The sequence below is a fragment of the Streptopelia decaocto genome, assembly GCF_964273445.1.
Source record: "Streptopelia decaocto genome assembly, chromosome: 5".
Taxonomy (NCBI): Eukaryota; Metazoa; Chordata; class Aves; order Columbiformes; family Columbidae; genus Streptopelia; species Streptopelia decaocto.
In genome coordinates this window covers 55,181,198-55,190,114 of record NC_138659.1, presented here as the reverse complement: position 1 = coordinate 55,190,114, position 8,917 = coordinate 55,181,198, and the positions used below count along the sequence as shown (strand labels likewise).

The window sequence follows — 8,917 nt, the reverse complement described above, 5'->3', positions numbered from 1 at the left end:
CCGCTGGCGGGCGGCGCGGCGCAGGGCAGCGGGGCGCGGGCAGCCCGCGGGGCGCCGGCAGGCGGGGGAGGGCGAGCAGCAGCCGAGGGGAGGGGAAAGCGGCTCATCATGTTTAGGAGCGAGGGGAGTCTCTCTGCCCGGGAACCCGGTGTGCGGCCCCGGCTGCGGCGGTCTCCGCCTCTGGGAAGGTAGGACTCGGCCGTAGCGGCTCCCAGAGAAGCCTTAGCGAGCCCCTTCGCCTCCCCGCCCCGCTTCGCCCCGCGCCACCGCCGGCGCTTTCGGGCAGGAGCGGAGCGGGGCTAAGGAGGTACGGAACTGCGGGGCCCGGCAGACAAGGTCCCTCGGGAAGGGTCGGGGAGGCGGGGCCGCTCTTGAGGGGCCCCGGAGGGAGGAGGGTGCCCGGAGGGAGGAAGGGCGCCGGGCGGGGGCTGCTCGGCGGGTAGGAGCCGCCAGGCGTCCCCGGGGCTGGGCTCCGGGCAGGAGGCGTGTGCGGTGCCCGCGCCGCGGCACAGACCTTGTTCACAGCCGCATTAGCGCCCTGGCAGCCTCGGCAAGGTAAATGTAACCTTGATTTCCACATGTTTTGGCCGTTTCTCTTCTTTTCAACCGCATCTCGCAGTTAGAAGAAGGAAAGGCAATATGTGACCGGTTTGTGAGGACCAACGGCAGCTGGGTTTAGAGTTTGAGAGCCTGTGGGTTGCATCAGGGAAAAGAGCTTTATAAACAAAACCTGTTTTCTCATGAGTGAGCTGGGAAATACCCATTTCAGCATTAAGTCATCAGATACAGCAAGTAGCAGTCAAGGAGTTGATATTGTTTCTCATCAAACATTAGGGTGCACAATACCTGAACCAGCATTTTGACTGCAGAGCTCTGAAATGCTTTAATCCATCACAGATACTTTATTCTGGACCATATCAGAGTTTCCAGTCATATTATTGATTCCTGGAATCTTAAACCACAGATACAGTTAATACAGGGAAATTTTCAAAATTGAAATACTACTACTGTCGCTGTAATATAGAAGTTGTAAAATCCAAGTTGTAGCTAGTTGCTATTATGCAGTAAGGCAATCACACGCCATAGTTGAGAGTGTACCTCCTTACCCTGGCTACTGAATCTCAGTTTAAAAGCAAAAGTATTTTTTCTCCTGATCTAATATTTGTGTCTCTCATGTTATTATCGCTCTGAAGGGATGTAAATGCGATGCTGAAATGTTCTGTGGAAAGGAACTGAGTGGCAATATGCTTATTTGAGCGTGTGCAGTATTCTGCTGAAGTCCTACTGAATGTGGCCCACTTCCGCTAAAGGACAGAGACTCTGTTGCAAAAATGGAATTATCCTAATTAATTATTTAAATATCTCAAAATAAATAATGTATACCCACAAAGCTGTAATAGCAGGCATCTTTTTGTTGTTCCTCTCTTATGGAAATGGCAGACTGCTTTAGTGTGAATGAATTCTGACATGATTCTGGAAACTGGGCCAACATATCATTGATTATGCACTTTGAAGAAAAGTGGGAAAGGTAGAGGGAAGACTGACAATTCTTGACTCTCTTGGCATTGTGATGTGGCCACAAAAGTCTGCATATAGAGGAAATAAACTTTCTGGGACAGGAAGGTTCTGCAGTGAGTCCAGCTATAGCAACTGTTGTAGATGCTGAAGTTATTTTATAAACAGCTTTTCTAAGAATAGCAGGTAGTTAATTTCATTTTACTATGTTATGCTTTTCTGATGTCTGACTGTGTTGCTTTTAAATATCACCCAACTGCTTTTTATATGTGGGCTGCAGTAAGCTGCAGCTGGGGAAGAGGATCAGAAATGGCTCCCTAAATAAATTGGGAGTTACAAATGGAACTGTCCTTAGCTCTTGGTATATGTGTTATAGTTTGATCCTATGGGAGTATCTCCATAGTTTAAATCTAGCATCCATGTGCTTTGACACCAAAAAGGACACTTCTCTCATCCGAATCCCACAGAACTGAAAAGATATGGGGGAAAAAATAGAAGAGATGGGTATAAGTCTTTGCAGGGTGAGATGTGCTATGATTTGAATTGGATTTCAATGATTGTGCAACCAGACCTTAAGAGCACAGTTTTCCATTACGGTACATCAATCAGTGGGGTAGCTGCTGCTGAAGAGAGCATTTCTCTTCTTCAACTGGCACTAGTGTTTATCTGACCACTTCTGCTGAACTGCAGTATTTAATTTTCTGCCAGTCTAGCTCCTCTGACTATCCTGCTGTGGGGTCTGATGAGTAACAGGGGTGTTGCAAAAAAAAGGTTAAGGATGGAGGGACATGAGGGAAGAGGGAAGGCAGAGGTGAGACTCAAGGGTGGCCCTTTCAGCAGCAGCTCTCTGTTAGATCAACTTAGCGTTAATATGAAACTGTACTCAAATTACAGCAGCCCTGAACTTCATGGCCCACAGAAGAGACAACATCACTGTAGTTCCTACTTTACTCTTGCCCTAAATCTAGAAATGGGTTACATATGAGACCTAATGTATCCTGAGGGCTTAAGTCAGACATGGTTTTAAAACCTTGAAGAAGTAAATGTTTTCTGAGTTTTCAAATCATCAACATATTCTTTACTCAACTTTAATCAGTTTTCTGATGACTCAGTGTAACAATTCCATAGAAATTTTTGGAAAGAAGAAACACAATTTTTTTCCTTAAAAAATTCTTCCCAGAGATATTCTTAATAATAATACAAGGTAAAGTCCATGATTCTTAAATACTCCCAAGAGTTCATCAGCTTCTGTGTGTTTACTTTCTGTCTTTCCTCCAGTCAGCTATGTAATCTCAGATCATATTCAGATCATATTATGTATAATAGACCATGGAGACAGCCTCAGTATGCAAAAAAAAAAACACTAGCCAAAATTATTTGATTGAATTTGCCACTTCTCAGTCATCCAGATTCATTAAATGGGTAGTAAAACTGTTGATGATATCAGGAGTTTTATTAATACATATTGACTCATGTAGTTTCTACTGGAGAGGAAAAGGTGCATTTTAACAACTGGGATGTGTGTTCAGGACAGACCTCTGACCTTCTTATCATTTGGGGGTAGCATGATGTTTACTGAAGTAACCTATGTTCATTTACTTATTTAATTCCACCATATTTTTACGGGGGGTACTTTTATCAGTGTGTATGTACTGAAAGAAGGTATTAAATCATGGAGATGCAGAATTCAAAGAATCATACCTGACATACTTACTGAGGTATTCCTAAAAGCTTCCAGTATAGGTGATTTCACAGCATAAATAGCTGAATCTATTAACCTGTTAAGTATACAGTGTTTTTTCCCTAATATCTAAGATAAATCTCATTTGTTGCTACTTGAGATAATTTCTTAATGTCCTATACTAGTTGGTAAAGAAAGCAAGAACTGAGCATCAGTTGAATAAAAAAGTACTGGAAGACATGAACACCCACAGTCTTCCCTTTTTGAAGCTAAAGAAATGAAAGTGCTTCAACCTTTCCATATAGGTTGCATTTTTGAGAACTCTCATATATTTTATTGCTCTTCTTCAGTCTCAGTTTTCTGTCTCTATTTCTTAGAAGCACTAAGTGTAGCTGTTCAGTCCTTATGAGTATTTAGCTGGGAAGAAATACCTCAGCTTTCTTGCAGGAGATTATTGCCTTTTAAGATCTTCAGCTAAAGTTGCTTAAACTCAGGAGCCGCTGATTTGTTTGGTCAAAATTAGTTTGGTTAGACAATTTAAAAATTAGTCCAGTTCTTAATGAAGCAAATCAAGTAGCTTTTTCAGCAGGCCAGAATAGGCAGCTGCCACTTTTATGGAGAGCAAGGGCAAGGTGGTCACTGCCAACCATATCCATTAGAGGAGCTGTTTGCAGAGGACATGTATGACTACATTTGAGTTTGATTATGAGAAAGTAGTGTGAACCATCAAGAATTCTAGTGAAACTGAAATTTATCCTGTCTAATCTTTCTCCGTTAAGCCAGTTTTGTTGAAAAGTGAGGAAATTAGGCTTTCAAACATTATTTGACATTGGCACTTTCCTATCTTTTACATGTCTATGAAGTTAAGTCGCCAAATCATTTATTTTCCTGTCTTCATAGTACACACCATCTCATGGTATCTGTCGTGTTCCTGATTTTCATCTCCCTCTATCCTAAGTCCCCTAGTAATCTGTAGAAAAGCAAGTAGAACTATAAATGGACATTCACATATGCCAGTAACATCACATTCAGTAAGTGTAGTTCTTGTTTCAGATGTATCTGTGTACAACTTTAGGGATGCACTGTGCCTCCCAGCAAGCCCCAAGTAAGGTAGGTGCTTCAGTCAGACGGACGACTCCCAAGCCTAAGACTTCTGACAGACTGGGAAAACCAGTGGGGCTGTGCTGGGGGCAATGGCTCATGTTCACCAGTTCCCATCATGGGGACTGGTCTTTCCGGACTAGTCATTAAAGACTGCCGTTGTGCTGTAATCATCTAGTGGTTACGTACAGAGAGCAGGCTGTTGAAATGCATATTTATTTTGTCAAAATCAGTAAAGGTTAGTTCCACATTTTTTGGTCACATAAAGGGTATCAACTGTAAAGTAGCCACTAGATGTCGATGTTGCTGTGCTAAAAGGCAAACACAGTTTTATTTGTTTGGCTGATAAATTTATTCAATAAAAGCACTTCTGGATTCCAAATATTTTCCAGCATAGGGTCAGTTACAAAAAATATGATAGGCAAGCCTGTGCTATGTCCATTATTTTGAGAGCAGCTGTGCTGTTTTATGCAATTTTGGAGTTGCAGTTACCATTTCAGTGTATAATCATTGTTAGAAAAGTGCCTTTGAAAAAACAGCATCTGATTGTTCATCAGTTTCCTCCCTTGTTCGAAAATTCCAGGCCTTTGTATAAGTAACTGCAACCATTGTATTGCATTGTATTTGTTAATAATATGAAATAGAGATAATAATATGATATCCAACCCTATTATAAGAGTATAGAATTTCCTATATTTCAATTATGGTTGGAAATTTTCCTCTTAATTATTCCTATTTACCACCATTGGGGATCAATTTCAGATATATCGTGTAGGGACAGGATTTCTGGAACACTAAGGCTTCCCATGTGACAAACAATACAGAAACTTTTTTTTTAATCTGGCTCTGATTCTATATAACTAAAGGCAGATCTGACAGGTGATGGAATTTTAGAAGGCCTTATGAAATAGAATTTGACACACAGACCTTTCTTATTCCAGGCTCCTATACTGCTACAGTGAACATATCTCTGCACAACTGCTCCACAACTCCTCCACAATTACTTATTGCCTAATGCACTGTCAGACTTTATCTGAAGATGGTGTTTCTCTTGGCCATCAACAGAGCATTTACTTTGAGACCAGAGTTTGGGAGTTAGTTTTATAAACCCTAATGCAAATCTCAAGAAGAGGACAGTGCATGTCTCAAATTCCAGTTTACGTTTGCTCTGCTGATAGGATAAACAAAAATCAAAGGCTTTTATTAAAAATGGAGTTGAAACTTCCATTTGATGTGAAAATCTCCCAAGAAGCAAAATATGAGGAAATTGCACCCTCATTCTTAGCTGATCAATTTGGTAAATAGAATCCCAGTTTAGGCCACAATCTTAGAAAATACATCCTAACCTGATTTATCCCATTAACTCCACGTCCTGTGACACAGAAGAGGCCTCTCAGCTTTAAGCACAATTCACAAAATAATTTTTTTGTTACCGTTCACAGAGGAGCAGCCTTAATCTTCATTATCATGGACTGGAGTAGTTTAAGTCATGTGCAAAACTTTATTTGATGGCAGCATCACTTACACTCTTAACACACTAATAAATCAAAGATATATGAAGAACTATAACTTTTAATTTCTAACATCTCTTTTAATTTTCTTAACTATAACTACAGAGTTATGCAAGAATCTTAACATAATATCTTGAAAACAAGATTGTTTCATTCATTCTCTTGCAATTAAAGGAACACTTGTAACAACAACCTTGATGCTAAAATTCCTGTCCATTTCAAAAAATATCATTAAAATGAACAAGGCTACAAGCCATTGTTAAGATGTGTATTGTAAATAATTCCAGTATGACCCTATAAAGACTAACTAACTCAGTTATGGAAATAATAAAGCAGACCTTCATAAAAAAAATAAATAAATATTGGAAGCAACCTCCCATATTATCTCTTTTTAATTGTCACTTCTAGTGCCATGTTTGTTTTATGGCAGGTGATGGTGGTCTCCAGAGCTTACAGTCTGGCAGCTCTACTGAGAACAAAGCTCACTACAAGATTACACTTGCATGTAGGCAGGCATAAACAAGAATAGTCACTTCAGCCTATCAAGAATTTAATTAAAAAGTAATTATCAATATGCACAAAATACTACTTAGTTTTATCAACCTGCATTGAAATAAGTGGAATACAGAAACTAACTCCTCCGATGTGTTCCAGTTTTCATTTAAGGAGATTTTAGAAGTGCATTATTCTTAAATTCCCCAAAGTATGAAAATTTCCTAAGAGAGTAAAGAATGTTTAATCCTGCTTTTATGTCTAGATCTGCTATGGTGGAAAGCAACTGATGGCATTCAAATGCATAAATCCAAGAAGGGAAATTTGTTTCCCACTGGATTTTTTTTTTTTAAGTGAAAATAAAAAGAATATGTGAGTGAAATTACAGTCCATTGCACTTTTAAACCAAAGTGGAAAAGATTTGCATTCCCTTGCTTCCTGATATGCATTTTTGTGCATAATGTCTACTGTGTATATATATTCATAATATTCACTTATCATGAGAATTGAAGGAAGTTACAAATAAATGACAGTTGTATGTGTGGAATCTTCTGTATAAAAAGGTGAGTGACAAGTAACAAGTTCAGCAGTGTTTTTGTACCTAGCATTCTAGAAAACCTAGCAAAGAAAGGTGCCTCAGGGTCTGAGTGCATGGTATAATGTAATAGAGAAATAAGGCCTCATTCCTACATAGGTGATCCAGAAAGCACCTGTTTTTAGAGCTCTGCTGCATCTTAGCCAAAAGTTCAGTACTTAATCCAGGAATCAAGAAAGTCAGTCCTGCAAACTGAACTGTGCAGCTGGTCCGACGCACTCATCGCAGTGTTTTCCACTGGTTGTCCTAAAGCTAAGAAAATATTTCATAGCAGAGATTATTTGCAATATACAGTGGTGTATTCAAGTGTATAGAATCACACAGTTTTTAAAAAATAAGGTATAAGAGCATGATAAGGTATAACGATGTCAAAATCTACCCTCATTCACCTTATGATTTCAGTGGGTTTACTTACATAGTGAAGTAGTACTGTGACTGCTTGTGGAGGCTGATGATATCAAATCAAAGCTCAACTTGTATCTAGTTTGAGGTGCTCCGTAGCTAATCATTCAATGGATACTGAAGGATGCAGGGATATAGAGAGGCTGCTCTGTGCACTGAAGTAGCATGAATCAGTAAAAGTTCCTATTTCTTTATTTTAATGAACATGCACTGTAAGACTGTACTACTGTAAGACCTCAATTAATAATACCATTAGCCATTCTGCTAGGACTGACTTTTCATTAGTAAAACGATACTACCAATTGCCAGATTTTGGAAATAATGGGGTTTATATTTCAAATTAAATACAATTTTGTGTTATTTAATCACCAATATAATTCAGAACTTAAACTGCTGAAATACTATCTACCTTTCAATTGAAGGTATTGCCAGGACACTATTCATTCCATGGCACCTAAGTGGAAAAGGAAGGATAACTATCCTAAATGGGAACAATTAGTCTAACTTAGTTTCAAATATCAAGTTATGTTACTTAACAGCCAGCAACACTGAGCCACACAATATCCACAATTCTAGAAGTAAAAATGGCAGACTCAAAAAATTGCTGTGGAGAGTATTTATAGCAAATAAAAAGCTTGTACCTTGGGGAAGATCCTGCTACTTGCTAAAACCTCATTCAATTTGCAAGCCATACATTAAAATGTTAACGGTTACATACCTAGGTGACTTGCCTTGAATGGAAATAAAATATAAGCACATGGAAGATAAGGGTCAGGATGTGTAGTGAGATTTTAGTGAAAAAACATTTCTTTTAGCATATAATGGAATTTTCTCTCAAGTTTGCATTACACTGTCCTCAAACACACAGTTCTTAAAAGATGGGTTGTATTATTTGAGGTTATGTCAGGATCTTTTAGTATATTTTAATAATGTTGTCTTAGTCAATCTATGACACTCCTTCCCTGTACAACTAACTTTTATTTGAACCTCAGCCTTGACAGAGTCAGTATTTGGCTGGTTTTTGTAATCTGAGTCTGTTAACAAAAGGAAGGTATTATTCTGACTACCTCATTGATCTTAGGTATGGCCGTAGTCCATCCATAAGTTTTGAGAACTAGGAAAACTGGTATTTGGAGATGAAACATTAAATTCAGTTCCTATTATGGGACTCCTGAAGCGTAATCTTTCTCATACATTTTTCTGTTGAGCTTCAACTTTTAATTGTAATTTAATTGTAACCTAATTTTTTAGAAAGTTAACATAGCTCAGTAAGTTTAGGGTAATCGGCATACAGAAATGAACCTGGTTTATGACATGTTTGGGAGCTAATGTACACTGTGGAATAAAACTCCCCTGTTTCTACATGGGAGTTACTTTAATGACCAGTACTTTGACATCCATTCTTCCTTGCAACTTGCCCTTTAACTCTTGTATCTTGCCTTTAAATTCGAAGTCAGATTGTTAGCACTTTGGATTTTCCTACATTATGAAAGAAAAGTGACACTTGCTTATCTCCATTAATCCAATCTTCATTGTCCTGAAAGGATGTAACCAGTGATACTCTCTTAATGTAGAAAAGTGATTTCTAAAAGTTGGAAAATACTTTAAGGTGCCTTTAGT

The 8,917-nt window shown here is 38.9% G+C and overlaps 1 protein-coding gene across 5 annotated transcripts in view; it reads left to right on the top strand.

Moving 5' to 3' along the window:
• Positions 1-86: 86 nt before the first annotated feature.
• The window catches only part of LGI1 (leucine rich glioma inactivated 1), a 31,751-nt gene continuing 22,920 nt past the window's right edge, over positions 87-8,917 (top strand). For 2 of the 5 annotated variants that reach the window (XM_082053948.1, XM_082053945.1), the window contains exon 1: positions 87-188. The gene's annotated coding sequence lies outside the window, so the exon portion shown is untranslated. Of the gene's footprint in view, positions 189-225; positions 308-426; positions 556-8,917 lie in introns of those variants that run through there. The other 3 variants (XM_082053946.1, XM_082053944.1, XM_082053947.1) reach the window with 2 other exon arrangements.